This window comes from Strix uralensis, chromosome 14 (genome assembly GCF_047716275.1).
Source record: "Strix uralensis isolate ZFMK-TIS-50842 chromosome 14, bStrUra1, whole genome shotgun sequence".
NCBI lineage: Eukaryota > Metazoa > Chordata > Aves > Strigiformes > Strigidae > Strix > Strix uralensis.
Window position 1 is genome coordinate 11,440,983 of NC_133985.1, and position 27,876 is coordinate 11,468,858.

Genomic DNA, 27,876 nt, shown 5'->3' on the forward strand with positions numbered 1-27,876 from the left:
ACCTGCTGGGCCTTACTCTCTTCTGATGAAGATAAACAACAATGGAAAATGGGATGCCATGGTTGCAGAACAGTTTTATTAACACCTTCTAGATGTTCAGATGTGGTTCCCAAGTCACAGCTGTGGCACATGAATGACAGTCGAGCTGTGCTGACAGGAGTCTGGCAGCTAACACGGCCTCCTGGCTGGCCCTGTGTGGCCTCTGCAGCACTGCCCTGGGAGCCACAGGCTCCCTCTCCATAGCTCTCCTGGCTCTCACTGTCCAAGGCTCCTCCACCAGGTGAGCTGGCCGCTCTTCTGCCAGGGACGCCACAAAAGATCCTCCCTGGTGCTGCTCACCTGCCCAGAGCTTCACCTCCATTGACCCAACTGGCAGATATTTGAAGCTTGAAGGTAGTTTTTTGTCCCTCAAAATTATAAATTTGGAAGGTTGTGCATGGGTCTGTCACTGACCCAAAATAAAAAAAGATCAGAACTTTTCTCTCCTGCCATGCAGAGGTGCGGCAGTAAATCTCTGTGTTAAATTGCCACCCAGTGTCAGAGCATGGGATGCCAGAATAAACTACCAGAGCCTTTTCACACTGTACAACTGGAATTTATAATTCTTGGCTTGATGTCTAATTGCCATACAGCTCACACCCTCCAGCCACGTGGTGGACATAACTTACCCTGTTGCACCAAGCAAAGTCTTTCCAAATTCAACACCATCTGATCAAACGACTATAAACAAACTAAATACCAGTACAGCTCTTGATGGCTATAACTGTTAAAATGTTTATTCACTCTGTGAGCAAATGAACTTGTGCTTTGGAATGGTTATGGCCACTAACACTTGTCTAACTTTAAGAAGCTTTTATAAGACTTTGTAAACTTTTGTTACTAAATATAATTTAATTTCTATCTTCTGGACATCAACATTTTTTTTGGAAGAGGATTGCTCTAAAACAACTCCATAGCAGGCTTTTAACTAAGATTTATTTCCTGCTTAAGCAAAAGTAAAGCACTATACTAAGCAATGGAGTTGTATTTGTCCAAAACCAGCAGGGGAGAAAAGTATAAACCTCTTCTGACTTTTCTTGTGTTCCTTGGGAAATCTTATGGGAAAAAAAAGCACAAAGAAAACACTTGAACTTAAAAACTGTGGCATCTTAGAACTTCACCTGAGTTCAGATGAGCTTCAGGTAAGACCATTGGTCCAAATAGGGCAGCAGACTACAGAGCTAGAAGTAGCACTCCTATCCGGAGAGTGCCTCAGCAGTCTACACTGACTGTATTTGGAGGTCTCAGTTCAGAGGTACCATGAGTGTGCTTCTACACACACATTCCTACACACCTGGAGCCTGGTGGACGTGCGTGTGAGTGGCAGCATGACGAATTAAGTTCATAAGCGCTTGGCAGCATCCTCAGCTTCCTGTGCCCTAAAGACCTGCCAAAATTCATGGATGGAGAAACCACAAAATGTGGAAGAAAGGTGTTTCTTCTCAACACCATGTGTAAAGAAGAAAAAGTTTAATCCTCCCGTTCTGTAACAAACCGGATTATTTTCTCAAAGTCCATCATACTTCCAGTAGCTCCATTACAGACACGGGCTAATGAGCTCTCAGGGGTAATGCTGTGCCCCGGTGGAAGGAATCACACTGCATTTGGAAGAGATAAGATTGGACAAAAAGCCTTAAGGAGGTTGCCTTCATGAACAATTCCTTCAAGCACAGATTATCAAACATAGTTTAGTTTTATATTTCATAGCTAAAAAGCTTGCTCAGTCTCTCCTGCTGTTCTGGTTTTGTGTTCTGGTGCAGCAACAGCTGAAAAGCTGGTAAATCCTGATGCTAAATCCTTGGACTGCTTGTTTGCAGTATGTGACCAGACCCTTCTCAGGGCTCACGAGCTGTTTCCCAAAGTCTAAGTTCAAAAGATAGTTTCACCTTGGTTTGTACCATTCATTGTGAAATCAGCAAGAACAGCCACACTCCCTTCCCAGCCAAGCTGGTGGAAACACTGCCAGCAGTTTCCACAAGCTGGCTGGTCCCTGCTAGAGAATACGAAACACCAGATCTCGCAGAAGGGTTGAATGAGGGTCAAGAAATCAATATCCTCTGTGGAGGATTTGCCAAGAGCACCGGGAGATGGCAGTCCTCCAATGACCGTGCTCTTTCTTATCTCACATCTTACTATTAGATACCAGTTCAAAAACTGCCACCTCCTCCCTACAATACAAAGTCAAAAAAAGATGAGAAGGTCATGTAAGGCTTGTTATATGTTCATGACACAAGTTTATGGTCTCTCAATGGGAAACACAGACAAAATGACCACCTGTAAAAATTACTTCCAAGCCAAGCAAGCCTTCACAGTCACTCGAAACTAGTAATTTGTCATTTTGGTCTTTTTTTCCTTCCTATTTGTCATTCCTGGGAAAACTCTTCAGGATGAGACTTGTCATTTTCTCCAGATGGATCCAAGGAAAGTCTGATTTATGCTTTTCTGGAATCTTCTCCCATCACCTCTGCCCCTGAGCAGTGCATGAGCTGTTTGCTTCAGCAGTCATTTAAGATCCTTCCATACACATATATTTATTGCCACATACTTTTCTGCTTACTTTACCCTAAAATCTCCAGACTCCAGCAATACTGCACTTTTTCAGTGGGTCCTAACTGGCCTTTTCAAGAAATTATTCCTTTGGAGAAACAAAAAATAAATCTTAACTATAGAGTTGATTCTCCCACTACATCAATTAATTCTATTTCCTTCATTAGAATTAAATATGATTTCCACCAGCACAAGAGATCCAGCTAACAGTACTATGGCCATAACCTCTCTGTAAATCCCTTAGAAATTCACTGTAGCTCACAGATCTTTGAGTGGTGGTATCAATTTATTGATTTTTATCATAATTGTGGATGTTAATATTATGTATTCATCACAAAAGGTTTATGTGAATACAAAGCACTACACACTCACTTTAATATCAATATTCATCATTTCTCATTCATCAGTTTCTCAGGCTGGGTTGTGACTGTCTCTGTGCTCAGCAGCATGGAAGGGGTAGAGACAAAAGAATCCATGAATCCTAACAAGCCACTAGTGCTCAGGAACTTTTAAAACAGTTTTAACAGTAACTAAGCTGGCTGCCTCAAACTTTTTTTTTTTTATTTCCAGAAAACAAATAAATAGTAAAACAGTAAAGCTATGCAGGTAAACTAGACTGAGTGCATAAATACTGTTCTTTCCCAAATTATTTTTTTCAGATGAATAATCAACTCATACTAATGCATGAAACTTCCAGATTTTTGGAAGATGATCATGAATAACAGCCCCCTTAAGTTACCACTACTGAATCTGATGCTTCAGTTTCTTGTATTAGCAAAATTGTTCTTCACTGACTTTGAGGACAAGGAAAAGACAGGAATGTTGTTCTCAGCTGCATTAGGGACATCTCTCCAGTGCAGTCGTTAGCCCTTTGCCCTCTGAGAGGAAGCTGCCTGCCCTGCCCACCAGCTACCTCCTGCCCACCACACAGCACACCGCACCGCCTGACACTTCGGTGCACAATGGAGATGCCTTTAAACAATCACACCACTCTCATCTAGCTCAGGAAGCTCCTATAGACACAATACGATTTAAAACAACAGTGATAAAAGACAAACAATAATAAAAAAGACTGAAGAGCATATGGTCTACAGCAGAGACTGGGAAGGGACAGGGAAGGTCACACTGTCTGCAGTTTGCTGTTAAAGTTAAATGTGGATTTATAACTGATTGGATCTTCTGTAATAAACCTTCCTACACACCTGACTTCCCTGAGATCTTTTCTAACATCCCTACTGATGCATGAAAGCATTTTTGTAGGATTTGTTAAAACTTACTATAACGGGTCATCAGGACTACCGCATCGCTTGCAGCACAGCTTGTTTTGGGCAGGGCTCTTGCTTGTGACTAAGAGCCACGTGAATTGTGAATTTATGAATACCATGATCTGTGCATGTGTCTCACTGCGATTTTGGACCTTAGCCCACGTGCTTCCTACCCTTGACCTTGGAGATTCCAAATGCATCGGCACCATTTGAACAAACTTCCCCAAACCAGTTTAATTTCTGCACCTTCTCTGGGAGTACATGTGGTCACATGCAAAAGCCATACAGGTAACAAGCTTTAGGTAATTACTCCCCAATCTTTCCGTGGGGACCACGAGACAGACAGAAGGCCCATAAAGCATTAATACACTGATAAGTTATCCAGCAATATGGTGATATGGCTATTTTACAGCTGCAGTCCAAAGGTTTTCAAGGCATGAAGGGTCTGAGCTTTGGCATTCCGGGGTGCCTTTTTTTTTTAAACCGTTTATGTCTTTTTTCATACAGTTCTCTCAGCTACTCCAATTACAATAACTCAAACTGTTGATTGGTGGAGGGTTAGGAACATGCCTGGGGAATAATGCCCTTCTCAGGAGGACCTGCCTGGACCTGTTACACAGGTCAGGAAAAGGACAAAGCTCTAGCCAAGACAACCCTGTTAAACAGCCACCAGTGATAAGAGAACAGCTAATCAAAATGCCTCCTATTTGCATTTCTATAACAAAAGTAATACTCTTTTGGAAGGGTTTTAATCAGCTGCAAGTGGTAACAGCAACCCCTACCTGTCAGTGTAAGGTTCAGAGCACTGCCAGACTGGCCAAACAGCCAGGAGAAGGGCGGTCAGGAGTGTACATCAGAGGCTGAGACAGAGTTGGGAGGATAAACCAGAGATGCCTAACTCCAAATTATGTATTTCATTCAGAAAAACAACTCTTCTCCCCCTCCCTGCCTTGGGAATAAGGACCTAGCCTTCTTCATGTCTAAAGGCAAATCTAAAATGAGCTGATGCTCTCCTCTGTTCAGCAGAGACAGCCAGAGGTGCCTTTCTGGATTACAAACATGGTCCAAATTTTCCCCCGGAAGCCCTCGGGAAACCCTTGGTGCCAGCCTGAAGCCCTGCTTCGGTGCAGCCCTGTGTGTGGTGCAGCCCTGCTCCTCCTCCTCCTCCTCTTCTTCCTCCTCCTGCTTCTCCTGCTCCAGCTGAGGAGTGAAGGCGGTGGAGGGAATGGAGAGCAGGCTGAAAGCTGGGAAGAGCCCTCTGAGCCTTTCAGTTATCCAGAGCTGGCTTAAGGCTTTTCAGCAACACAGACATCTTCCTCCCCATCCCCTCTTTGTTTTCTGAAAGCAAGGGAAGATGCTCCCTCAGGTGTAACTCCACGACTGCACAGACCTGTGAACTGTTCGTTCAACTGTGTGGAGCATCAAAAGAAAACGTCAGTGAGATCTCTGACATCCCTTTTCTGTGAGGCCAGGTTTTGATGTCTGTGCTCACAGCAGAGAGTACTTTATTCCTGAAGCAATGATGTTCAAGGCTCTGTTTAAAGAGGGAAATACGGGTCGATACAGCAGACACCAACTCGCTTTGCCCTCTCCATCAGTCTGCTGCTTCCCCCTGCCTCAGCCAGTCTGCTGAGACTGCTGATACTGCTTCGCTGCATCCCACGCCCATTGCTAAAACCCCTCCTTATTAAAAGTAATAGATTGGGCATTTAATTTTCTCTTTGCATGGCAGGAAATTACATCAGGTCCTGCTATGAATGATCCAGAAGTGAAGTTTCAGCTCACTTAGTAGAAGTCACTAAGTCACTGCTCCAAGTGCTGATTGAGACTAGCTCAGCTTTTGTCACGCTAGCTACCTCTGAAACGTGTTCACTCGAGGAATTCATGGGCAGCAATCAGATGTTTTCCTGCCTGCTTTTCATCACAGCTCATCAGAAATTGGGATACAGTTGGGGAAAGGGCAGGGGAGAGAGATTCTGAGATGTGATGAGAGAACTAATCCATCCTCGGAACAGGAACTGATTTTGCATTTTTTTTTTTCCTGCTTATTTTACAGTAAATAAAGAATTAAGGAAGATTGCTGAAAATGTGTCCATTCAGGCAGCAGCTGAATTTCCTGCTAATTGCTTTCGAATGGTGAGGGAGGAGGGAAAGTGTTGGGACATTACAATAAGCAGTAAGTGGTGTGATTGGTGACTACCCAAAACCTTGCGTCTGCACATATGTCACTAATGATAGTAATTAGAGATGTGTTCTCATAAAAGCCCCGTATTTAGTGAATGATGGTGAACATAAAAAAAAAAATAAAATCCATCTTAGAGGGAGAGAGAGAAGTGAAAAGTCATATATCATGGCATTTATCTTGTCTGAACAAATAGTGCCCAGGCTCTGCTCCCCAGCATTTCCCTGGCAGTCTCAGGTGCAGCACAGCTCCCACAGCCCCCAGCTCCCCCCAGCCACCTGCTCCCCGAGCGAGCCAGTGGCTCTGACCTGCCTTGGGACAGGAGCCAGCTGAGGGCAGAATGAAGAATGGCTTTGCCAAAGCCCACCATGAAAAGGAGCGGCACAAATAAGATTAACCCTTGTCATGCACTAGGTCTGCCTTTGTTTCTCTACCTTCTGGGTAGATCTGGGTTCACAGGGAGGGGGAAGCTGCTAGGAAACGTATGCTGAATAAGCACCAAGACCTATTGGGATATGCATCCTGGATGCACTCGGGAAAGAGGGCAGGAGTACCTGTGGTTATAACGTACCCTTTTTAAAAACACCCGTGGCAACAAGCATAAAGTGCCTCTGTACAGGGAAGCAGGAAACACTGAACTGAGACAATCTCCTCCTGTTATCTGTATCTTTGATTTATTATATTTAACCATGCTTTTGATCTGAAGGAAGAACATCCTAATGGAAAACAGCATCAAAATCTTTCGTCAGCACCAACTTAGCAGATCCAGTAAAACCTCTGACCCACCATCAACTCAGCAGATCCAGTAAATAAGCATGTTTTCCCCATGAGTTTTCTTTGTGATCTTGACTTTTTCACAAAAAACCCAGATTACACTGAAAACACTTTCCCCACAGGAAGTTTACATTTGTTACTTAAAAAAAAACCAACCCACTACCAAGAAAATCTGCTAGGTCTGTCATTTAGTTGTTTCAACTCCATATTTCTCTTCAGACAGACTGTAAAACAGATTCTTAGGCCATGGAGAGAAAAATCAGATGCAGAAAAAAGGCTGGGAGAGACCCTGAGGAGCTGTTTAATCAGACCCAACTATATTTTAACCTGCTGTAGATGACATTTTGGGATGGAGATTCCATGTTCTCCTTATGCAGTCTGCCAGGGGGAGTACACGTAAGGATTATTCTAGAGTCTATTCTAAATCTTTCTTGCTGCAGTTTATTGCTGTGACTTCTTTTCCTACCCCCAAGAGACACTGAGATCTGTTCATTACTCTCCTTTCTGCAGACACTCCTGCATCTGAAGAGCAGTACCACGAATCCATCCCTGGCGGTGCTGACACAGAGCCCAGACTGCCCCAGCTCTGCTCTTCTCTCCTGCTGGTTTCTGAGAACTCTCCCTGATCTCTCCCGTACCTTTCCTGAAATGCAATTTCCAAACCTGAAAAGAGTGCTGAGAGGAAGGACTCCTTACACGTGCCTTACACGTCATATTCCTCTGTATGAATGTGCTACTGTGTTTGCTCTTTATCAGCATTAGTTGGTGGTTTTTATTGATTCCCTGCTTTCTCCGTATTACTTTCATGTCCTTTCCCATGCAATACCTTCCTAACCAATCATTCTCCATCCACGTCTTGTGCAGTCAGTGATTCCTGCCTAAGCACAGCTCATCATCATCAGGTCCATCAATCTTCATGTGAAGATCCTTCCCCAACAGTTACTCTGTGATGAATACAGCATGAGTCCTAGAGAAAGTCTCTGGAGAGGTATTTCTGAGTTTTGCACTCAATCTATCTTCATAACCTCTCAGTCAGGAGATGTGGGCACTCAGGTGTGATAAGGTTGACCTCCACCAGAGGCTGATAGGAAGCAAACTCTCTGCACCCAATTCCTGACAGGAGACATGTGCATCTCTGCCACATGGGGTATGAAAACGTGTCACCAAGAGCTACATGCTCATAGTGACTGCCTGCAAGTTTTCATGGTTCATGACTGAATTCAAGCATAGCACACTGCAGAGCCCATCACACATCCAACGTGCCAGTGGAAGTGGCAGATTTCTGCAGACACAGTTGATTCCCTGGGGGAAAGCCTGCCACGTGCTAGGGAAAGCTCAGCAGAAACCCTGACGCAGTGCGAACTTAAAATCTGTTTAGGAAAACTGTCTGTATTTATAATCAAGCCTGGATGTATGACTGTGGCTTCATGTTCATTCATATGAGATGTGTGCACGCCCGGCAGTGAAAATGGCATCTTGATGTTGAGATAGGAGCCCATGATCTCATCCTCCCTACATGGCCAAGCACATGACACCACGTTTACGCCAGCCTTGTACTCCAGCCCCAGCGCTGCGTTGGCTGGAGGACACACAATACCTGATCCAGCACATAGCCTGCCAGGACAAAAACCATTAAATTTAAGACTGTTTTGACAAACTCAGATGACTGAGAGAGGGCATGCAACAACTTGGTGCTTTGTGTTTCTGACGGGGCACTCGGTGTCGTCAGCCTGAATTTGTCCTCACATGGGAGCACAGCTTTACCACACGTAACTACATTAAGACGTAACTTCACATACAGCTGTTTACTGTAGAATTTGGAAGACAGTGTTCCCTGGACCACACTCTTCCTTCAACTGTTCTGAGCACCACTAAGGGCTTCTGCAAAGGCCAGATAGACGAGGAGACAAGTTTACAAGAGAAGAGGCTCCAGATAGTCTGGCAGTGCCTCCCCTATTAACAACACAGCAGCAGAGCAGATAAGGAGCCCCTGCCTTCCTTTAGCCAAGTAGCATAGAAATCCTAATTCACTCATTGTTTAAAAAGTGCAGAGGGGCAAAGGAATATAAACTCTAGCTAGGTTTTTACTGTCTAAGCAATGGTCTTGTAGAGGGACAGCCAGAGGAAAGCTGAAGGGATGAAGACCTTTCCCCACGAAGTCTCCACAAGTGATGTGGATAATCCATCTCACTGCTACGAAAGGAGGAAACTAGTGTTACTCTGTGTTCCACAGCAACCCCTACAAATTCTCCAGGCCTTAAATTATAAATCCTTTTCGGTGTTGACCACCCATCTTTTGTTTCCCTATTTAGTGAGAAGAAAATCTCATTTAAAGGCAGGTTCCTCCATGAGCTCCACCACCATGTGGTGCACACCCCCCTCCCTCTGTCACTCTGGGGAGGTCACCCTGGGACATGGAGGTCGATGGGTACTTCATGGGGGCACGAAGGCCCACCTGAAGCGGGCTGGACACAAACTCCTGGAGGAAGACAACCTCTTGTAGCTGGCAGGCCAGCAGCCAGGGCAGACCTCTGCATGTGCAGGCTGTGACAAGGGGGAGGGAAAGCTGCAGAAAGCATCCTGCGTGCCTCTCCCTGTGCTGCAGCTCTCTGGGGAGATGAAACGCATCCTCTCTTCCCTCTCCGCATCCTCACTCAGTTGCACTGCAGCGACTGCCATCAGCCTCGCATCTGGCCCCGGCTGCCATCACCGGGTGCCGAGGGTCAGGGCTGTGCCTGTACAGCCCCACCAAGGGACACTTTCCCTGGAGGAGCGAGGCGGGAGGCGCAGGCAGTGATGTGGAGCCAGGAAGGTCCGTCCCGTGCCATCTCGCTGCGCTGGCTGCTTGATGCAGTGCTAGCTATGCTGCGCGGCGTCCCATGCCTGACACTATTTTTGCCTGCGGTTTGAGCTTCAGTGAAGGATGATAATCAGTCTGCACTGTGTTTGTCATTTTTCTTTGCAGATGTCTTTGGGGTGCTTTTCTTGCTGTTGTTGCTTTTAGCCGGACTTTTTTAAGTCTTCATCACCTAAAAATGTTTTTGTGTGCCAAGATTAGAGCTTTCAGTCTCTCTTGGGTTCCCTATTTTTGGATTCTTGATCTGGGCTCTCATTGCTAATTTTTTTGTGTTTGTTTTTAAATAAACAAAAGCTGTAATAACAAATGTCCAGGGACCCACAGAGTGGTGAAGGATCAGATGTTTGCTAAAGAAGAGGGATGTGACTGGGGAAGAGAAAGGAATTGACTGGGAAACACTGCAGAGCCAAACATCCCAGAATACCTCACAGCTCATCTGTCAAGCAGCAATGCCTAGAGGGGAAGGCAGGGAATTCTCAGGATGCAGATAAACGCGGATGAGCCAAAGAGAGGCAGTCAGTCTTCTGCCACCTTTACCATTCTTGCTGATAATAAACAACGAAGCGTGCTCACAGACCACAGCCCGAATCTTCAAAGTGCCACGCAGCAGGATTGCTTGGCTACTGATAACCCTTCATCCGCCACAAGCCTTTCCCTTGCCCTTCTGCTTGGCCAAGGGAATCCTAGTGCAGTGCTGGCTCTGGCAGTGCAGTGGAGCGCAGGGATTAGCAAAGCAAGACAGGAGTACATGGGCTGTGCCCCCTCACCCTCCACAGCAACCACCCACCAAGGCAAGGGCTCCAAAATCCTCCCTGGGGGGCCACTGAGAGTAGGTGGAAGACAGGGAAGGTCTGGGACTGTGTTACATCAAATGCAAAACCTGCAATTATTGAATTTACCCAAGAACTACAAGTCACCTGAAACACAAATTAGCTTTCAAAGCCTGTTTCATTCCTCACCAAGCAAATTTCACTATTCCTGGTTTGCAGGCTTGGCTCAGAGTGATTACTGAACACACACCCTGACACCCAACCAGCACTGCAAATGGGAGGAACCTGGAAACATGTGAGATGCCAGCTGGGTCCCCAGTGCTGTCCTTTAGAGAAGACAACCCTAAAGTCTGTCCTGGAATTAAAAGCTCTTCCTCCAAATGGAGTTAAAGCAAAGTTGAAGACTATTCCTTGAAGACAAAGCTGGCAGCCTTGTCCAAACCCTTGAGACTGAGCAGGGAAGATAAACTTGCACCATCTGGCTCAGGCCATACCCTGTCCACCTCTCATCCTCTACCTCACAATGCTTTCAGCACTGCTAGGCAAAAGATGTGCTCAGAAACCCTCTTTAGACTGGGACATTTTCCCTGAGATAATTTAAGTGTGAGAGATGCTAAGAAAGCTGCTGTGTGTTCAAGAGGAACAGCTTCCCCTTCACAGGCCATGCTTGAGGATCTCCCCTGCTACGTCCCAGCACTTACTCATCCCTCCAGGGGGTTTCAGAGTTTTCTGCACAGCCATACGCAGCCCATGCTCTGCACAACCTCCTCCCCACCTTTTAATTTTTACCTTTTTCTAGAACTACTCAGCAATGCCTCGACTCGTTCCAGAAAACCCCAGCAAACCAGAGCTCCTTTACCTTCTGCCCTCAGCACTTTAGCCCAGGAAGAACTAGCAAAGGGAGACCCAGAGCAATCCAGACCCATGTCTGCACTGCCATAAACCCACCTTTGTGATGAACTGACTGTGCCTCTGGGACACCCGCTATTATTATAGTCATAGCTATGTACTACTATTGCTAGCGGCCTCCTCCCCAATAATAGATGTGAGCATACAAAGCACAGACACTGAAGAGCAAGGCTGGTGTGAACAGAAGGGTAGGGGGAGAGGAGATTAAGCGGTCAGTCCTGTGCAAAAGCATCATCACAGCAAGGCAAAAATCTGTGGAGATGGCTGTAAATAGGTGATGTTCAATAAAGGCCTGAGGTAGATTGTTGCATATGGCAAAACTGAATGATAAAATGATAAAGCATTGGAAAGCTGGGATTTGGGATGGGCCCCTTTGTAAGGTGGTCCGTCTATTAGTTTCTGCAGTGTTCACCAAAGATTAAAGACAGTTTTAAAGACAGGAAAATGTGATTCCCGAGCGATATCCAAAAATGGAAGTTTCCCTGGGTAGAAGTAACCAAAGCTTTTCAATGCAGAATAAATTTCTGTGACATCATGGTTAAGTTCAATTCTTCCCCTATTTACGCAGTCTCCCGCTTAAACTGCAGTAAGAATCCATCCCTGGGCAGACCTGCAGACACTTGAGATTTGTTCATCATCTCTGCAGTTTATAAACCAGGCTGAAAACTTCCTGAGATGGGTCTTCTGGCAAAATCTCAAGGCACTGCCTTAGAGCTGGTGTAAGAGCTGAAATCCAATTTGCCAAATGTTATTTTCCTTCATTTACTATCTTGAAGGATAATAGCCCAAATCAAAATCCACCCTTGCTTGCAACACCCTTGCTTCTATCTAATCTTTTTCAGTATTAATAGTCTCCATCTCCTGGCATCGAGGTGCAGCATTTGCTCTTTCACCAGCATTTCCCTGCCAATATTTGCTATCGGTGTTATTTCATTTACCACCTTTCCTAGTTATTGTAATGCCCATCATTCTGGCAAAGTATGAATGATAACAGGGAGTGCACTGGAGCTTTCCCTGCCTTATCTCCTTAGCCCAAAATCCCTTCCTCTCTTAAAGGCAGCTCAAGTGCCTTTTTGGTCCCTGCAACCTTGTGAGCTTTAAAGCAAAACCAAGACAATGTCCTGGCTGAGCAAAATAAACTCTGGGGTCCTGGACATGGGGGTCACCATACACATGGGTACACCCTGTGAAGGGAGGTAGGAGGGAACTCGTGCTGCTGAGAAGCAGCTGCCACCTCCCCATGTACACAGGATGGCAGAAGCAGTGGCGCAGGATCCATCCCAAAATCCTCCCTGAGCAAACACATGCTCCCAAACACCTCTCTGAACTCACAAGAAAGGACACAAGCTTTGCTCCCACCACTTGAGAGCTCCTGCACCCCCATCGCCTCAGTCCCCGTGCCCAGCAGCAGCCATATCTACACATTTCTTCTGCCCCATTCATGGACCAGTGGGAGGCAGGAACTGGCAGCATCACCTCCTTTCCAAGAGTTTTGCCTGAATAATGACTCATTTCAAATACAATGAGAAAAGCCCTGCTCCAGACCATGGTGGTGGATGATCAAGGGGATGGTGTGAGCTGCAGTTGCCTGCTCCACCAAAGACCTGTTTATCCCAGTACCCACCACGGTCCTCACTGGGAAGCTCCAGCAGCATCACCTGCTTAAAGGGATGGTGGGCTGCATCCCTGGCAGAGTGGGCCTGGCTCAGGACTAAGCCCTTGCACGGTAAATGTAATGGAACAAGAGATGGTAGCTCAAGGGAAAGGGAAATCTTCATTTAACAGAGAGGGAAGGGGTGAAAAAGATTCTCAAGTATTCTGATCTTTCCCTCTCCATCTGGGTAGGGAAGGTTGGACTAATAATTTTGCAGCTGAGTCCAACTTCAGGATTCAAGCTGCCAGCTAGCTCTAATGCATTTCAAATGCAAACACACTTAGTCAGGTCTTCTTTTTTTTGACAGTTCTACCTTCATGATTTCAGCTCTTACACTGAAAAAAGTCCCTGCCCCAAATCCTTTTTAAAAAATAGTTAACTTGAAGAAGCTAGACCTTAATAGAGCCCTAATTCCCTTTGATGCCTCCCATGTAATTCACTGGAAGCACAGTTTGCCAAGTAGGAGATTTTTTTCATTAAATGTGTATTTATCAACCAGCTTTTATACACCAAACAATGATACTATGGTGAATTTAACGGCAGTTTATTGGCATCCCGTTGTCATGGCATTGCAATGTAAAACATCACTGTGGACCTCCCACTGTGATAATTTCAGAATAAAAATTTTAAGTCACTGTTGAAGAAGCTATCAACAATTCCAGGCAAAACCACCCCAAATCCCAATGTCAGCATTTCTAATGTGCCCATATAAATCAAAAATAGACACCCAGGAAAGCGCAAGGTTATGACCCCAAAAACATCACATGGAAGACACATGTTGCATTGAATTGCAAAATCCCCAGTGACTTGAGTCCATGTTCCTCCTTCTGCTGTCCCTGTAGGGCCTGACCTAAAACTGAACTGACACGCTCATACCCACTGTAGGCCAATACAGTTTAAGAGAGAGCTGGACAAGGGCTGATGCTCTAGGGAGCCATGGAGGAAGGAGATATTCCTCACTGGAGCACTTTAATATGTACAAAGGAGGATGCAAAGAGAAACTGGCCTGGTGCAAGCACGGCATTTTGGAAAGGTGTTCCAGCAGCTGCCCAGGGAAGAGCCCTGGAAGACTGAGGACAGTCACAGCTATGGACACAGGAGGGTCTCAGGGGTCAGTGACTAGCTTTAGTTATGGAAAGACAGAACCAGAGTCTCTGCTCTGCCCTAGGTATCCTTGGCTAACCTGGGCAAATTGTTTGACTTCGTTCCCTCCACAGCACAACACCCTGTTCCTGCTTCAAGGAACTGCTGCAAGTATTAAGCGGAATTTAGTCAAGGCCCTGCAATGCCAATGCATACAAGAAGGAGGAGAGATGGGGACAAGAAAGGAGAGAGCCAAAGCTCAGTGCTGACTGCCTGACATACTTTTCTTCTACAAGCTAATTATTTAACTTGCATATAGGTCTTCACATATATTTGCACTCACTTTGCCCTGACTTCACGACAGACTGTCACCCACAGGTCTCACACACCATGGTGTCTCCTGCAGAGCCCATCTTTCTCCTCTCTTTTAGTAGTTACTTCCCTCAGTGGTTATGGTTACTCAATGGATCAGGGAAAACCTGAACTGAACGGGCAGAAGAAAGGAAATTCCCTTCTTCCTCTGATTTCCTACTTTCCTGGTTATTTTTTAATCATCATAGTACAAGTAATGCTTGCTTTATTTTATTAAATGTAAACAGAAGTGCAGATAGGGCTGGTTGTTTCCTTTCGTGAGTTATAATAGAAGGGATCTGATCAATAAGATAATGCAGCCAAGCAGAGTGCAGCAAAAATCATGCACTCATAAAAAGCATCTTTGCAATTAGTTTTTAATCAACTCCTGTGATTTTCCCCTGACCAGCACAGCTCTTAAACTCATACCAGCAGGAAGAGGCTTCCTTTGCACTTCTCTGACATGCCCCTACGGTAAAAGACAGGGTGGAGTATTTAGCCTGGTGCCTACTGAAAGATTTTTGAAGCTGCAGATGCTGAATTGCCTGTGTCTCTGCGAACAGGTCCATGTGCAACATGACCTGAAAGTCAGATCCAAGAACATGGACAACTCTGGAATGAAAAGTGGATGAAGGCAAAGAGGAGAAGGGGAAAGGGAAAGGGAACTTCATCTTCCACCAGCAGCAACTGCCTTCAAGCAACTGGCTCTTTTGTGCTTGCACAGTGGGTCTCCCTGCCACAAGTCCTGTTTTACTTTCACCGAACTCTCAGCCACCCTCCTCGGAGTGAGGTCAGAGAGGTGACCCATAGCAGTGCATATCACAAGCAAATCCAGCCCGAAAAGTCTCTTGTACAAGTGTCCCACAGTGTGTTGACTGTATTTTCCTTTCTCAAAAAAACCCCCAAAACCCCAACATTTCTCTTTCTAGAAAATATTTATTTTTCTAGCAATCTCCTAAAATTAAGAAGGGTACTACAAGCTCCAAATATTCAGTCACCTGCTACCTTCCCAGTCCAGCCTCTGACTTCCTCCCTCTTCTGCCCCTCCAGGCACAAAGGCTGTACACATCAGAGTATTTACTGGTTTATGCAGCCTACAGAAGCCAAGAAAACTTTCTGTTTCCCATGCCTGCTCTAGGGCTTCACGGCATAACACAACGCTGTGAGGTGAACCTGGCAGCTCCACTTTGCCAGCTGTCAGCGTGGGCATGCAGAGTGCTGTCCTGCAGGACAAGCAGCACCCACCACTCCTGGGGAGCTGCTGTGCTCTTCCTGCCACATTTCAAGCAAGAAGCTGAAGCATCAAAGTTCTCCTATTTCTTCTCACTGGCAGTAGCAGGATACCAGTTATTTACCTAAGGTTATGCAGCACAGACCTGCAATATCCTCCTAAGACATCAAGCAGGTCGTGTCTCCAGCGGACAGCATTCCCATGGCAATAAGTTAATTCTCCTGGTTTTATGCCAGAAAACACTGGCTTCAGAGTAAGCCCTGGAATCCATTCAATACAGACAGTTTTTTCTTCAACTGTCTGTCAGGACCTTTTGGTTTCTAACACTTAGCATATGCACATTTGTACTAAATTTGGTTTAAATGTCATCTCATCCCCGTGTGAACGGTGGCAACAAAGTGCACCAGGGACGGGGCAGGCAGTGAAGGAAAGGAGCTGCCCAGCAGGCAGGGAGGACAGCATCACCACCCAGGAGGGTGGCTCAGAAGGCTGGCTCCTCTCTGGGAGCTCACTCACACCAGAAACGTAGCTCCTCCGCAGCGCGCTCAGCCTCCAGTGACCTGCCCACCCCCGGGGATGCCGCAGTGCCAGCGTCCCCTTTTCTTCTTCCCACAGGTCCCTATTCATCTCCTGCCCAGCAAACAGGACCTCACTTCCCAAGGTGCCCTGTTAATTTGAACGGCCGTGCTCATAAAGTGAGGCACAGTGCAGCATGCCAGGTCTGCTCTCCAGCAGCGAGCCCTGACTCTCTTCTCTCCCCATACGCGCTCCACCTGGCACTGCACCAACCAGAAGAAGAGCATGTGTCTTCTCACAGAACAAAATTCCCAGGAACAGCCTGGAGTTTGCCCCAAGAAGGCAAAGAAGGGGCCAGACCACTGCCTGAAATCATTTCCCTTAATTCTGTCCTTCCAGACACTGTTATATTGGCTGTTTAGAAATCCTCACAGTCAAATGAGGATTTAAACAGGGTTTGGGGGTTTTTTTGTCTTCTATTACTATTAAACAACTGGTTTATTTCTTTTTTATTATTCCCCATCTGATATTTTGGAATTAATCATGAAGACATTTCCTTAGCTACAGTTTTTCTTTTGTTTGTGTCTCTCTTTTGTAGGTAGGAGAGCAGACAAAACGATCAGAGAAGTCCTTTTCTGGCTTTAAAAATCCACAGATTAAATTAGTGATAGTATTACTGTCAGCTTCAGAGTGGGTACGATTTTCAACTTTGGGATCTGTGTTTCCATGGATGAGCCCCCTTCCACTGGCATAAATCAGTGCAGTGCCACAGTAACGTAGAGCAGATCACCTGTGCCATGGACACTGCTAAACCACAGGCAAGCGGCTGGGGCTCTACAGAATGGGGGTTTATACCTGGTCCTGCTCCTAATCACCAACACTGATTTAGAGAAGTCCCATTTTCTCTCAGCATCCTGTCTAAAAGAATGAAATAACAGCATTGCTGTCTTCAGTAAAGTGCACAGAGTAAAAAACGCACTAGGTTAAGACCAAGGTTTTATTATGACAATTTATGCCCCTTGACTACCTGGCCAATACTTTTTCTCACCTGGAAGTCTGGTGATAGCAATGGCAGACAGTACTTCTTGCCAGGGAGAAAGGTGGTTTGGAGAATAACCCGTATGCTGGAGTTTAATCTAACGCTCTCTCTTCCTGTTATGACTCTTATCGTTTGAACCCAACAAAGAAGTTACACTGGATGTATTCCAGTGGATTCTGTTGATTCCTAATGTTCTTGAAAGATGTTTTCTCTTCATCTTTAACCCTCCTGATCATTACTATTTCACTGATTCCTTAAGTCTCCCTTATCAAGACACCTACATGTTGTAACTTCTAATTTATATTCATTGCATTACCTTCCCTTATTTTTCTAGGTACAATGTTGACTGGTTTGGCGGTTTTATTTTATTTCATTTTTCTCTTCTCTGCTGAATGATAAAAACTTCATTTGGTAGTTTTTCCTGTTAGGGAAAACTTGTTTTTTTAACATCCCCATGGCCCATAAAAAACGAAGTACGTTCCACTGCTTTGACTCATCTAAAATCAGCTGCATCCTTCAAGTCCTCTCAGGCAAACCTCTGAGAAGGGCTTTAATGGTGGCAGCTTTAACTTCACTGATGTTAAAGCAGCCATGGCACACCATAAAAGAGGCCAGCACTTCAGCAGATTGCCACAAAAATTCTCCTCCAACTTTTCTGGTCCATATGAAACCAGCCTGAATCTCACCTTGCCAATCACTTCCCTACAAGGGCCCCGTTGTACACACTCTCGTTCAGCTGAGGTGCCCCGCTACAGTCAGGACAATTCAGGACACCTTCTTGCCTGCTGAGCAAGGACTCATGCATGGATCCAAACATCCTCTCAGGGAGACCTCTGAGAAAGGCTTTAATGGTGGCATCTGCACCTTCCTCATGTTAAAGCAGCCATGGGACACCATAAAATAGATGGATTCATTTGCTGCCATCCATCAGTCCAAATTAATTCTTCCGCATCTGAAGACAGTAATGTAAGCTTTTCATGGATGCTAGGAGAGTGGCTGCTGAGATGCTGAAAGGGATAATGTCAAAGTTTACTCATTTCAAGGACTTTAAAGCACAGAGGTGGAAACCTTCAGGCAGGACTAGCCACAGGGTAGGCGCCCCCAGGGGTGCCAGAGCCCAACAGCAGCAAGAGTCAGACATTCCTGCTGTGTCCCACACACAAAAAATACAGAGGAAGACATGGTTTAGGGTTTTGTTTCTGAAGACAAAGAACCTGAGGAGGACCCTGAGCTTGGGTTCACACTGGGAGAGATGCCACGCAAAGGAACAGGGGGAACTGCTGGCCCCGACAAGAGCTGACTGTGCCTCACCCCCCTTTAATGTACAGCATCAAATCTGTCTCCATGGGAACTATAATAAGGGCAAAACTTGTCTGTGCCATCTCAAACTGAAACAGGAGAAAAAAAGTCAAAGAAAATAACGAGCCCCACAGCAATGTGATTCTGAGCAAACGCAGCCCAAGCAGATGGCTGAGCAAGTGCCCCGCCGTCACCCACACTGGCCCTTTGCTTTGCTTGCTCTAAGCTGGGATGAAGCCCTTACCCTCCTGCTCCGCCGCAGCCAACAGCAGCTCTGGTGCTTGCGGCTGCAAGCTGCGTCGCTGCAATGCAAACGCTGAACGGTAGCCATCGACCGCCACTTCAGCTCTGCAGCGTGTGGCTGAACACAACTCTCGCCCAGCCAGAGATCAGAAGACAGGCACCAAGTGAGGGAGGGAGGGAGGGAGGCAGAGGGAGCGTGGGGATGCAACCGGGAATGGGAGTAGGACCATGCAGACCTGATTTTTGGAGGTGTTGAGCCTACGCAGAGCTCACTGACTTTAAAGAATACTGTGGGTGTGAGTACCTTTACAGACGGAGGAGATGAGGGCAGGGTGGAGTAGGTGGGGATGGGATATACTGAAGGCAGGGCACTGAACTCCTGTCTCAGCTCTGTGAAATACAGATTCAGGGATCTCGGGAGCAAAGGGGAGAACCCAGAAGAAAATGGTCTCCCTGCTTGACTTTGTGCAACAGGTCCAGATCCAACCCCTGCTGCACCAGACAAAACCAAGCCATGGCTCTGTAAAACCCAGATCATCTGTGAATAAGCAAACCCTCCTGCCTGCATCAGGACACAGGAAAAACACCCCAGCATCACCAGCGCAGAAGGTCAGCAAGTGGCTTTTCACCATTATCTTCCCATCCCAGGCTGGAGACAGGACTCAGGTGGGCTGTCACTGCACCCCAGCACCACCGTGCCCTGTGGTCAGAGATGACTCTCACCCTGGAGAGCGGCTGCCACCCCACCACCCATCTCCACCAGTGCACAAACCACTGGGTGAGTGCACCTCCAGCTATTTTCTCTAATTGTTCCCCTAATCACATAAAATTGTCAAAGTTCAATTTGTCTTCTTACAGAGTAATTTGCTTTCCACCATGCACTGCTGGCTGTGTCTCTCACTGTAACCCACGTGTCTGCAGCCACTCGAACGCATTAGGGTTGAGGAGGGGCCTGAATTAGATTATTTGCTCTAATAAAAATAAGTCTAATGGAATTACACAACAAGACCAGATTAAAGTCATCTGCTTTGAAAATACTGATTTTGGTTTTGTGTTAGCCAAGAGAACAAGCATATGGCTCATCCCTCTCCCATCTCCTGACCCACACATTAAGGCTCCTGTGGGAGGTAATTCACCCTCTGCACCAGCTGAGGCAAAGGTTAGCTCATGCTGACAACCACTAGCTTTTTCAGGAAAAAGGCAGCCCCACAACAAAATGCATGAGGGAGAACAGGGAACCCCAGGAAACAGAAGTGCAAGGAGATTAAATGTGAAAGCAACAAAGGACTTTCCTCCTCTTCCCCATAAACTGCACCACAACAAGGTTCTCCACAAATGCAGCCTGCCCCGCTAAATACCAGCGGTCGCATGTGCCCACGTGGCAGCAACCTCAGAGCTGCAGCCGGCCCTAAGCTAAACGTGCGTTTCACCTTTCCTTTCTACACACACACGCAGGAGGCAGGAGCAGGAAATAATGCTGGTGTTCAGTCCTCTGGAGACCCGAAGGAACTGCCCTGCTTTCCCACCCTGGATGTAATTCATGCATGGTGAGAAATGATGCCACACAATTTTTTTCCTACATCAGCGCAGAGGAGAAACGAGATGATAAGACAGCTGAGGACAAGTGTAGGCCACAAGTGCAGGCCTGAAGGTAGAAGTTGCCATCACCAACTGAGCTCAGTTGGGAAAAAATTTTGGTGGTCAGTGCAGGGCAAGCAGAAAGGGTCCCCCTACTCCTCAGCATGCTTATAATTAGTCTTCACAGTGAAAAACTCTGCTTCCTAGAGCAACCAACCAGGTTTCCAAAGAAACGTCTGTACCATTTACTTTGGTGTATTGGTCTTCTTAAGACTTGGAAATTTTTTTGAGAGACTACTAGAGGAATGAAGCACAGGAATAACAACATCAGAACAGAGGATGGTCTCCTAACTTGGCACTTGTCAGTGTCTTTTTCAGCAAATGGGCTAGGGAAGCCATAAGAGGATGATTAATTAGTAGTCCTCTTATGAGGGAAGATTTTCTTTAACCATCAGGAGGCTTAGTGATCGTCATGCCCTGACACGGGAGGGTCTATCAACTTGGCACACTGTCACCCCAGAATTCTCAGTATTTATACCAACATGCACTGCAGTCCTTGTGCTAGATCCCCAGGCAGCTTAAATCAGCGCAGCTCCTCAATGAAATTACTGAGATTACTTCCATTTACACAAGCTGGGCATCTGCAGCTGCAAACAAACCCAAGCATGGGGCAATCCTACCCCGTTTCTCCGCTCCTGTACACCAGCCAGTGTTGGAAGGACGGCACTCTCCTGCTTTTCACTCAAACGACAGCTTTGGTTTCAAACACAAACCCACAATGAATATTTCCATATTGTGTAGTGTGACAGTTAGATGTGCAAGGCAATATGTTGCCTCCTCGCACCTTCTTAGCATACACTCCATACCCTTCGCTTGCTGCTCCTACAGTGTGGGAGAATTGTGCAGGAAGTGTGGTCAGTCCCTGCAGAGGACACTGTGGTCCTCACCTCAAGGTGCTCAGCTCCTTCCTCCATCCCAGTGCACCATGGCACCGGGATCTGCATTCCCCCTTGTCCTCTACATCCGCCCAGGCACTGCCTCCTGCTGTCTCCAGCCCAGGAGCAGAGGAGTGTGGAAAGTGGGAGAGACCTGAGGTGTCCTCAAAGGAGAGCTGGGGAATCCCCATCTCCTCCTCTTCAGCACCCCTCTCACCACACGCTGCCTCCAGTCCTCTGTCCCATGTCAAGCAGTACCTCCCTTGCATTCATCCGGCAACCCCTTCCACCAGGTCCGAACAGACCGTTCTCACCCAAAGGACTTAGACCCATGCTGGCAGACACCCTTACCTGGAGGAGTACCTTGCTCTTTGTCCTGCCTCAGATTTCCTGGCGATAGGGATTACTTGGAAAAGGGGAGCAAACGTGGAAAACTCGAGGCGTGCCAGCTGGCTCCAGAGGACGGGGAGGAGGAGGTGGCGGAGAACCACTGATGGCACTCACAGGAACACAGTTGGCGCAGAGGAGCTGCATGTACGATTCGGAGACTTCCTAAAGGGCTTTAATGAGCCAACAAGCGCAGTCGGTGCACTTGCTCCTCTTACTTTTAAATCGGTGTTTACAAAGTCCTGGGGAAATTAAACTATTTCTGTCTATCCCCAGTAGGGGACTGTTTAAGGAAATAAGAGAAACATACCTTAGTGTGTAAGTACTTCTTATTTAAGCAAACACTCAGGTTCACTCATATGTTTGTTTTTCAAAGGCATTAATGGACAGTATTGACAGTGCCGAGGTCAGGCTGGGATTGGAGAAAAGAAGCAGCAAAGACCTTTTCAGAGGAGAGGAAGGCTGCTGCTGCTGCTCCTTGCACATCACAGGAGTCCCCCCCTCCTGGTGGGAACGCCACGGGGAGCCGGGTCCCCGGGTCCCCCCTGCCCGGGAGCAGGGGTGGGCGCACCTGCGGCTGCCGCACCGCTGGTCTTCCCCCGCAGAGTGGTACTGCAGAGGCTGCCGCAAATCCCGAGCTGCCTTCCCCGGAGACTGACCTCAGCCGAGCTAGCCATCATCTGCTGCTACCACCACAAAATCCAAGTCATCTCCTTGCCCTTGCCATGCCAAGGAAAAATAGTCAACTTGCTGTTAACACGGGATAGAGAAAATCATTCTCCTTCAAGAAACAGAGGGCAATATTCCCATTAAAAGTATTTTATTTTTTAAAAGAAATGAAGTCATAATGACATCACACACTTCAAAGCACAGTCCAGACCAACTGCCACTGGTCTGGGAGCGTGAAGCTGACAAACCAGGAGCTAGCTCCTTCCTCGCTGCCCTGAAGCAGCAGAAACTTGCAGCTGTGTAATGATTTAATTACTCACCCTTCTATGAAGTTTCTATAGGGGAAGTTTGTTTTGGAGCTAGGAAAGATGCCTCGGGGGGTTGAGGAAATGACACTACTTTTTCACTCACAGACACAGCTCCGTCTCTCCTGGCGTCAGACCCACAAACTGGCTCCACTCCCAGTACCTGAATCAAAGCACTTAGACATGAGCAGGACTCCCGCTAACTTTCCTCGGCTTTGGAGTAAAAGTCTGAGCAAGGTCGGTGTTCAGCAGCAATGAAAGGCTTAGCCTCTGCAACATGAGCTCGGGACAGATACAGAGCTTGGACAGCTCGGAGGCGACAGGGAGAGCTTCGCACTGTGGACCCTGGGACACGACGAGCACAGACCTGTCTGGACCCCCACGGCTCGGTCCTGGAAAACACCTTCCTCAGTGTCTACTCAAGTGAAGTTTCCTACTCCTGCAGAGCCCGAGGAGCCTCTCTGCTGGCAACTTTCTCAGCGGCACGGAGCTCCTGCTCCGTCCCAGCCGCAATAACGCTTCTCGCCTCCCTGCGGATCCCTCCGACGATCCCCGCACGCCGCTGAACGCACCGGCTGACCCGGCGCGGTGCCACCGAAGCTGGCGGGCGGCTCGCAAACCCCCCCGGAGTGGCCGCGGAGGCAGCCCCCCGCCAGCCTGCCCTCCAGCCCCCTCCGCACACACAACCGCACCAGCCTGCGCCGAAGCCGCCCTCACAGGTGCCGCGTCCCCCCGCACCCCGGCGGGGCGAGCCCCCTCTTCCCGTTACCGCACCGGCCATTCGCAACCGACCCGGCCACACGCGGGTGCCCCGGGCGCAGCCCCGCAGCGGCGCAACGGGCACAAAACGAGCGAAGATGGTGCCAAAACACCGGACCCGAGCCCGCTCGGGTCAGCTCCTCGGAGCCGAGGGCGCAGCGCGGCCCCGGGCGCCCAGCGCGGTGCCCGCCGAGGCGCGGGGGGCTGCGGGCGCGGCTGGGAGCGCCCCCCGACCCCCCGCCCCCCGACCCCCCGCCCCCCGCCGCCGCTGGAGCCCCGCGCTGTGCCGGCCCGGGCAAGGTGCGCTCCGTGCCGCCCCCCGCCGCTGCCTTACCATCGCCGAGCCGGAGCCCCGCGGCTCCCCGGGCGCGCCTCCTCATGGCGGGGCGGCGGGGCAGGACGGGGCCGCCGGGCCGGTCTCGGTGCGGGGCGGTGCGGTACACGGCGGGGGGGCCGCGCTCTCCGCCCGCCGCCCGCGGGGCTGCAGCGCTGCCTGCCGAGGCGCTGCCCCCGCCCCGCCGCTCCGCGGCCGCGGAGAGCGCCCGCCCCCGGCCCGGCCCGCCCCGCCCCGGGCGCGGAGCGGAGCGGAGGCGCTGCCCGGCCCCGCGCCCCCGCGCCGCGGAAAGTTGGGTCCGTCCCGCCGCGATGCGCCCGGGCCGGGCCGGGAGACTGCGCCTCTGCCCTCCGCTCCCCTCCGCAGGTGGAGGGGGGGCTCGGCCGACCCCCGGCAGCCCCGTCACCGGGCCGCCTCCCGGAGCGCTCTGACTCGGGTCCCCCAAGTTTTTGTCTGAGCGCTTTGGGAAGGGCAGGTCTGCCTTGATCCTGGCAAAGACTTTCCGATGCTTCTCTCTCGCTCGGCTTTTAAAGCCAACTTCAGGGATTTGTGCGTGTGTTTGTCTGCGTGCGAAAACAGCGGAAGGGAAGCGGAGCCACACTGCAAGCGCATTTTTCACTTGCCGTGTCAGCCCGGTTCGTTTGACATGATGAGAGCTTTGGCAGCTGAAAATCTGGCCCTGTGGCCCTTAAACCTCAGTCTTGGCAGGGGTGGACACCACAACCAGCTCATCATCTGAAATTTTAAAATACCTCAGTCATTATTGGACTGAGCATAAAGGCAGGATCTGAGCAGCTCCATCTTCAGGTGTGCTCACTGTCCACATCTAGATCTGCATTTTGTACTTTGGGGGTTTCAAGCTACAGTGCCTTTGTGCAGTTTCTCCTTTGGAAAACGGCTGTAAACATCTCATGTAAACATGAGGCTCGGTACTGACAGCTGCAGGGAAGATTTCTGACCAGACCTGCTTTTGGAAATGAAGCAATATTTTTCCAACTACCAGCACTCAGCCTCAGCTGCAGCTCCAGGGTCTAGCTGCACTCCCTCTATCACCAGTACCTCCAGGTCTGCATGAGACGAGGGTCCTCCATTCCCTCTGTGTAACTATGTGTCTCCATGCTGTGCCCTAAGAAACACTCCCACAGCCACTGCTGGTACGGATAACTCACAAATTGAAACCCAATCCACAGGGCAAGGCCCTTCATCTTGGCCTCTGCGTCTTGATGTAACTTCTGGCTACAAGCGTCGGCAGATTTGACTCCAAGAGACTTGAGTGAGATCCATGGCATGGGTTCAGGCAGACTGCTGCGCTCATACAACGTCTCTCGGGCTTTGTGGGTCACCCCGAGGGCTGTCACTGCGAGCTCTTCAGCCTGTTGTTTCTCGGAGCAGAACTGCACTGGAATGTGGTGATCCAGAGTACACACAGGTTCAGAGACGTAATTTGCTTTGCAGCTGTCGGTTTCATGCCCTTTAATCACAATTTAGGTCCTTGCACCTGGAAAAGGGACATCTCCGATGGTGTGTAGATGCAGGAGAAACCAGAGCACCCAACAAATTGCAATACATGTTGCTTGCTGACAAGATGCATAAAGTTTCAAAAAACAAATGTATATTAAACACAACTTATTATCAACTTGTTTGCTAGGACCCATTTTTTAAAGATCTGAGGGTTTTTGGCAAAGATCTTCCAAGTGATTTCTCAAAAAATTTGGCGGTATTTTCAGCCATTGCAGGCAAACACGCCTTCCCAGGCTGCCAGGCTTCATGTTTGTTGCATGCATTTGTTCATCACTATAGTAACTGAAAGACAGATAAAGAACAACATTAAGAAAAGTAAAACTGGGATCAAATCCATGAAGAAACACCTTGTCATAGACTTTTCTCAGACTTGCACCACTGAGGACAAAGTGGATGAGGCTGGTCTGGGTGGAGCTGAGATGGGTCATTTTCAAACTGGAAGTTAAAGCGTTCCTGAAACAATTTTGTTTTGCCTTAATATTCTTCTCCATAGTACTAACGTGAGCCTTCTGGGCAACTCATTATTATAGCCTCTAGCTTTAACACTAAATTTATATATATGTGGCTTGATGTCTGTTCATGGAGCAAGCAGTTGTAGCTCTTTCTGACAAGATCTGAGTGCTTGGAACAGCTTCTCACTTGCCTTCACCGTTGTTCTGAGTCAGGGTCTCCAGCAGCAGCTACTAATAAGCCCGACTGATAGCATGAAAGGAAAAACATCAGAGTGCAGAGCCCTAAGCCAAGCACATGCTGCAGTTTGCACATGAGCAGGCAAACTGAAGTCAAAAGGGTTTATGCGCTTTCCTAGCAGGTGTTTAAATGCTTCACTGGATCAGAGACCAGCAGCGCCATGGGTCAGGATTAAAGCTGCTCATCTGCATCCGTCAAACCAGAGAGTGATGGAAGAGAGAACGGAGCAGTCCCCTTCCTGCTGGCACCACAGCAAACTCCTGAGTGCTAGCAGGTGGATTAAAATCTTGCAGTCAGAGGAGGGTCTTGACATCTTAGGCCCCCATCTCCCCAGCCCCAGAGGTTAGAGCCAGGGATAAACAATGCTGTGCTGGCAGGAGTTTGGTTATGTCCTGCTGGGAGATGGGACAGCGATCGCAGCCTGCACCCACCCATTGCACGAGCACTGGGTCCTGGTTGCACTGTGCCACCCAGTTCCTCACCTCCTGTCCCTTTGGGGTGCCCGTATCACCAGTATTTGGAAGAGTAATACTCTACACCACGAGTACCAGGTATATACGAGCCATCTCTCCATCCAGGCAAAACCTACAGCAGCAAAGTGTTTTTCTGTCTGCAGGGTGGGCCGAGTGGATCGAGAGTCAAGGGAGTCATTCGCAGAAGCTTGAACAAAACGGAGCCCCTTGAGTAAAGATACCCGAATGTGAGCAGTGCCTGAGCAGAGCAAGGCTGCCTGCCGCTGCTCCTCTGCAGCCCTGGCCTCAGGATCCTGGTACTCTCTTTGCTTTACCAGGCGCAAACCATGAAGTGGGGAATAGATTTTGATGCATGGAGGAGGCAGAGTGCAAGACCCTTTCATTGCTGGGTGTTTCTAAACCCCAAGAACAGGTTATGCTGAACCCTAATGCTGTCATCAGTTTTGGTCATATTACATCACACCTCCTTTTAATGCAGATCCCCCTCCAGGATTATCAAAGAGTTTATTCAGCCTGAATGGGATGTCTCCAAAAATTTAATTAAATTTTTAAGAAGAAAAATTGGAAAGGATTAGAGAGGGAGATAAGGCAGTGCTTTTTCTTCTTTCCCCCCCTCCTCCTTTTTTTCCTTCTGTAACAATAATAAAGCCAAAAATCTAGTTGAGAAAAAAAGTGGCTGAGTGATTCATCAAGACTGAATCACAGTCACTATGCAGTGGAATTCGCTGCCTTCGCTTCTGCAGTAGTAACTCCGTCGCTGCTTTAGATCACTGGCTGTGCTTTCAGGCACAGCTATAAGACAGAGAGAGGGAGATAACAGAGAGGCTTTTTGGTGTGCACGGCATGTTCCCTTTGAACACAGCATGGTCTCCTTTGCCCAGTTGTGTGGGATGGATTTTATTAAAAAGAGAGTCTAAATAAATTAAGTTTCTTAGGTTTATACCTGCCATTAGATCATGCAGTCCTCCCACTCTGCTGGGGAACAACTTCTTTCTTTCTATTCCATTTTGAATGCAAGGTTCCCCGCTCTCGCTGGGAGGTTACCTCTGAAGTAAGCACTCTGCCTGGGCCACAGCATCTATTGGTACCCAGACCTAAGCTGAAAAGTCCAGATGCGGTAGCTGAACACCTCGGATTTCTCAGTGGTTTGGATCCCAGTCCATTGTGAAGAGGTGAGGCAGACGGAAAATTCTGGTCTACATCTGATTTACCGCATCAGCTGATTTAGTGCTCATCCTTACTTAGAGTTATGTCTCACTGTTGTCACCACCTCCTTTCTTTACATTATTCATTATTCAGTCCAGGGAGTGCTCTGGATGCTACAGCACTGCCATGCATCCAGGTTCCCAGACACATGATAAAAGTGCTCAGCCTGAGCTAAGGTGGGAAGCAGTTCAAAACTGAAACGATCAAAAAGAAGAGGGTCACACTAGTGATATGTAAACAGACAAGCCTTTAAATAATCA

The 27,876-nt window shown here is 48.1% G+C and overlaps 1 protein-coding gene across 1 annotated transcript in view; it reads right to left on the minus strand.

The window, feature by feature from the left end:
• The window catches only part of HTR4 (5-hydroxytryptamine receptor 4), a 142,082-nt gene extending 118,242 nt beyond the window's left edge, over positions 1-23,840 (minus strand). Inside the window, exon 1 of the mRNA XM_074884035.1 lies at positions 23,727-23,840. The gene's annotated coding sequence lies outside the window, so the exon portion shown is untranslated. The remainder of the gene's footprint in view (positions 1-23,726) is intronic.
• Between the last annotated feature and the right edge of the window lie 4,036 nt (positions 23,841-27,876).